Here is a 5,837-nt window from a genome sequence, read left to right on the forward strand (position 1 = left end):
AAGCCCCTCTGAAAAAGAAAGGGTCCCCCCCAAACTTCCACCCCACCTTGGTTTGAGCTGCAGTTGTGAGGACCTCGCTGAACTCTCTGGGACCCCTCATTTCTGCTCCCTGTTACATCAACCAAGCCTGAAGCACAAGTCACAAGTAGGTGGGGGTGTGGGGGACTGGTCTGGTGTTGGCTCAGTCAGGTGGTTGCTCTCCCTGGAGGACCCCCCAGAGCTGATGTCTCTGAGGCTGTAGGATCCTGATTTGGACTCCTCCAGCCCCCTATCCCCACCATATTTTGTGAGGTGAGTGCCTGGGCTCTCCCTGGCTGCCTCAGGGTGGGGCTGATCTCAGTTGAAGTCAGCATCTGAGGAGTTCCTTGAAGAGGAGGAGCGGGTGGATTCATTGTCTTCATCCTCCCTGCCATTCTCCTCATCATCCTTATCCTTGTCATCCTCCTTATTCTTGTCCCTATCCTTGATCTCATCCTCAATGCTGGACTTGGAGGAGTCCCCACCATCCTCAGAGGAGTCACTAGTCTCATCATCTTCCTCTTCTTCCTCTTCATCCTCGTTGTCCTTCTCCTCAGACTCCTAATTGGACTTCAGAGTAGTCCAGCTGGACTTGGAGTGCAGGTCTCAAAGCTTAGTCACGCTCTTACATTTATTGGAGATGTACTCTATAAATTACATGGTCCTGGGGAGACTGTTGATGCAGAGGCCCAGGTGTACTTTGTACACTTCTGCTGCTCCTTGGCCGGCTTTTTGTAGTGCTCCTTCTGGCTCTGGGAGATGTGCTGCCAGTGGCTGCCAATCTCCACAATGCGTTCCTTCAGTGGCAGGTGGTTCAGCTCCCCATTGGACAGCAGCTCCTGGGAACTGTTCATGGGAGGCTTCTTGGTTTCTCCCAGGAACTTTATCTTCTTGGAAGAGTTTCTAGCAGCCAGAGATGCCTGCATCTCGCTCGGCTCTCTCTCATATCACTTTTGATGTTTAGCTGCCTTCTTAATCCATAGCAGTTTCTCCTTATTCTTTATGTTATTCCAGGTCATTTCCATGGCTTTTGAGGGCTTCACCCAGTTGTTCTTCAATTGGGCCATGTAGTCACTAATGATGCTCTGTTGTCAGATCTCTGCTGTCTTGGGTGACTCTGGCAGCTTGCCCTTGGCCTAGTACTCCCTCCTGGGCCTTGTTCTTGGCCTTCTTCTTCCCAGATCATTCCACATTTTGGCCATCAGGTAGGTCCACTCACTCCCAGAGAGCTCAGGCTGCTCCTCCCACAACTGCTACCACTTCTCCTCAAAGAAAAAGAAATGAACATGTCCAATATAGGCCACTTAGGCTTCTCTGAGTTGCCCTTACCCCCATCTTGGGATGGCTTTTTGGAGGCCAGGCTGGTGGCTTGCTTCTTGTTGCTATTCAACATTTTCTCCTTCCCCAGGACCCACTACTGCTCCTCCTTGGGGAAGGCTCCAAGTAAATGGAGGAGCTCCACCTCATAATGTTTCTTTTTCTGAATGTACTTCTTGTGATAGGCATCCTTCTCCTTCTGGGAGAGGAGCTTCCACTGTTGGCTGCACAGCACCATGCACTCTCTGCTGGGTGTGTCCTTCATGTCAGCCATGAGCTTTTCTCAGTACAGCAAGTAGCTTTTTGGAAGTGGCTTGGTGGGTCATCCATCAAACTTGTCCTTGAGCTGCCATTCTCAGCCTTGGTGAGGGTGAACTTGGTGATGCCCACCCCACCTTGGCTCAAGGTGCTTCTGGATATAGTCCCACATCGTCTCCTCATATTCCTTCTGCTGCTCCAGGGCCTTATTAATCCATTTCAGCCTCTTGTTGTCCAAGAGCTGAGACCACTGCTTCCTAGGAAGTCCTTCACCTCCTTACCTCCTTTGTAGTGGTAACTGGGCTCACTTTGAGATACACCTTCTTCTCATGAGTGTACCACAGTTGCTGGGGAATTTGGGGCTTCTTGGGGATATCTGACTTCTTGTCATTCTGGATTGGGTCAGAGTGATCCTCTTTGAATTGGGTCAGGTTTCTACAGAACTTTTGTTTCTCCTTATGGAAGCCCTGAATATATTTCATCTTCTTCTCCGGAAACTGCTTGGATTTCTTGGATATAATCTTGGTCAGGTCCAGATTGCTCATCTCAAGGGGAGTTTCACATACTTGTCCTGCTTCTTCATGAAGAAGGGAAATAAGGAATCAAGGAATTCCTTGGGAAATCTGCAGGTTTTTTTTTTTTTTTTGCCTTTGTAAGGATTTGTAACATGTTTCTGAGCATTGAGGATCAATTCTGTCAATGTATGGAACTTCCTGGCCTTGTTAGAAATCTCTACCCATTCAAACCCACAGAAAAGTCCTTAAATGCTACATTTTCCCACTTCATATGTGACTAGATAGTTTTGAACTTGGAGCTGTCATTGGCTGTAAAGTAATTTTTCAAGCATTGCGGCAAAGTCAGCATGTCTTCCTGGTACCAGCATTCTTGGCCTTTGGAGGTGGCCATTTTCAGGTCTGTAGGGCAGTCAGTTTTTCTCTTTATCCTCCAGGTATCCAGCTACCTCTTCCATGGTGCTGGCTGGCAACCCAGGATCAAAGCCACCTCACCCTTTAGAAGACATACCAATTCCCACTCAGGCAGGCTGAGAGGTGAGGGACTTTCTATCCCTCTCCCCTCCCAAAGAAGAGGTGGGCACAGGTCCCACACTCGCAGAGATGACCAACCAAGACCCTAATAGACTTAATGGGTTGGTAGATGTGGGAGCATGCTCCTCCTCTTCTTCCTAACCTCTACCCTATCCCCTACAGCCTTGCTCCGTGGTGTGCACACTCCCCTGCCCACTGGAAACTGATTCCTGCTTCCATGTGCAATGAGTACCCACTTTCTACCTTCCTTCCCCAACCCTGGCCAACAAAAACTCCTCCTTGGAGCACCCACCCAAGGGAGGCTCCAGGCTACAGAGCCTGAGCTTCACTTTAAAAAACTCATTGCAACTAAAAGGTTTATTGAAAAATAAATGCATCATCAAACAATAAAATTGTTGTAGATTACCATCATACAATAAAGAAAAAAATACTGTAGTAAGAGCATTCAGGCTAATCTCTATATCAAGGGTTGGCAAACTATTGCCTGCAGGCCAGATCTAACCTATAACCTGTTTCTGTAAATAAAGTTTTATTGGAACACAGGCACTCTCATTTATGAGTATTGTCTATGGTTGCAACAGAGACCTTATGACCCACAAAGCCTAAAATATTTACCATCCGGCACTTTAAAAAAATGTTTGCTGACTCATACTCCATATGTAAGATGGCAGGGCTGTTCAGCCTCTATTTCCAGTACATATTTTATATACACCTAACCCAGGGTTTCCCAACCTTGGCACTATTGATATTTTGGGCTAGATAATTCTTCGTTGTGGGGGGAACTGTCCTGTGCATCGTAGGATGTTTAGTAGCATTTGTGATCTCCAGTCACTAAGTGTCAGTTAGTATCCTCCCACTTTTGACAATCAGAAATGTCTATAGACATTGCCAAATATTCTCTAGTGGGCAAAATTACTCACAGTTGAAAATCACTGACCTAACTTGTAATTTTGTACTGATCTCACAAATTGGGACATGGCAGTGTCATGCAACTTGAGACTGTAACTTAATACATAGCACAACTGGCTGCTACTTCAAGTGGCCAGTGGAAGCAAAGCAATGTGGAATACTTTTCCCACTACCTTCTAAGGCCATGAGGCATTAGCCGTCTCTAGTCACAAATCGAGTGCCCTGCATTCTGTCTTTAGAAAGAATGTATGAGTTTCTTTGTGTTTGAAAAAGGTCAGGAAATGAGTAATGGGTTATGGTTAATCATGTTTTAGACTTAATTATGTGTTAGGGTGAGAACTTGGTTCACTACCTATGTATCTTACACACTGCTACAGAAGATTATGACAGAAGCTTCAAGTATAAAGTAGAGGTCTACTAAACCTATCAAATGATGTGAGTTGAATGAGTAAATAAGTAAAATAAGTAATGCATAATAAATCCACCACAAAATTTCTAAGTCTTTGGATTCCTTCACATATATCATACTGAGAAACTTAGCATCTCAACTTCTTTTACTCTGGCCCCCTTATTGAGTTCAACTAAACAAACAATTGGAACCACTCCCAGCATCTTAACCTAACACAATGGAATCAGAATCTCCTGGTAAGTGCTTCTTAAACAATGAACTCAGCCTTATCTAGTATTCTGTCCTTCCTTCACTCGGTATAGCACCCACTGAACCTATTATGATTCTAGCCAATATACATTAGTAAATTTGCAATTTGGCAACTGGAGCCTGCCATGACCTGATTTTAGTTTAGGTTTTGCAATAATCAGAGGTAGTGGGCTAAATAGAATTTTCTCACCTTTTCAAGGTAACACTCTTAGCAAGGTTGTTACAGGGTCTTCAAAGAATGAAGGAACAGCCTCATCAACCAGGAGAGAAAGGAAGATTATACGGGGTTTGGGGTACTGAGTTATATGAGTCTGGCCATATGTCCCCATTTCAATTCTTGGGATCCCACTCTCTCCTAATCCAAATATAACTTTTATGTAAAATATCTGGTAAACCGATGTTTTTATGCAGCAGCCCAAGACTCAAAATTTGAGTTCTGTTTTCAACTATCTCACTCCAGTGGCTGCAAGTGATAAGAGATTCTTTGAATAAAATCGTAGAAGTTCCACAATTTTTTGGTTTTGTCTTGATATAAGACATTAAGGCTTTGAGGTTGCTTTTCTTTTCTTTAAGCTGCCAAATTCAGCTAGAAGCAGCTAGGCTATACTGCAAATTTTTAATTATTTAAGGCTTTCATATTATTCTATTCCAACTACTACTAGATCCTTCAGAGTCTTGCCCAAAATGAGCACATTATTCCTAATAAGCGTAGATAATAATTAGCTATTTCTTTGATTTGAGCATGTCTTAGACTACTGGTTGAGTTTTTAGAGATATCAACAATAATTAGAAGAGGTAATAAATCTGAGATTTCCCCTTATTTTCCTGAGAATCTGTTGCTTGCAACCTCTTTTGGCACCAATTTCTCAATCAGGTTGGTTATTAAGTAGAAAAGTCATTCATTAATAGTTCTCACAATTTCTCAGAGCCCTGGTAAATTGAGCTTGAAGCCTAACTTCCAGGAATAGACCTGAAACCATGCCTCAAAACAGACTTGATAAACTACTGCCACTGATTGCTAGAGGAAGCCTGCATTGCCACTATCCTTATGCCACATCTGTGGCAGGAACTCAACTTTGCAATCACCAGAAAGCTGCTGTCATTGTACCAGTAGATGCTAGGCACATCTCCAGGAGAAATGGAAGCACCAAAGATTGCTGCCTTCTAAACCAGAATCTCACATGGATGCATTGGATTGCTAGGGTCTAGGTCACATCCCTGTACAGTAGTTGCAAGTGGGGCTGTGAATTTGAGTTTATACTCCTATGTTGGAGTCCAAAGGCCAGGGAGCCTGGAGTTGTTTTCTAAGTACAGGAGAGGAATAGTGTGCCCCAGCTTTAGCAGATCTACACATTCATCTTTTCTCTGCTTTGTTCTTTCTGGACCTCCAGTAGATTTGATGGTACCTGCCCACATAGAGGGTAGATCTTCTCCACGAAGTCTATTTTGACTCACAGCTAAACTCTTCTGAAAACACCCTCACAGACACACTCCGAAATAATGCTTTACCAGGTTTTTAAGTATTCTTTAATCTCATCAAGTTGACACCTAAAATTAACCATAACACATACACCATCCCAAAATTTAATGTCTTAAAGCAACATGTATTTTGCCCACAAATGTGAAATTTG

At 43.8% G+C, this 5,837-nt stretch overlaps 1 pseudogene; it reads right to left on the bottom strand.

The window, feature by feature from the left end:
• Positions 1–336: 336 nt before the first annotated feature.
• Positions 337–5,309, bottom strand: LOC105539773 (annotated as a pseudogene).
• Positions 5,310–5,837: the final 528 nt, after the last annotated feature.

This window comes from Mandrillus leucophaeus, unplaced genomic scaffold (assembly GCF_000951045.1).
Source record: "Mandrillus leucophaeus isolate KB7577 unplaced genomic scaffold, Mleu.le_1.0 Scaffold209, whole genome shotgun sequence".
NCBI lineage: Eukaryota > Metazoa > Chordata > Mammalia > Primates > Cercopithecidae > Mandrillus > Mandrillus leucophaeus.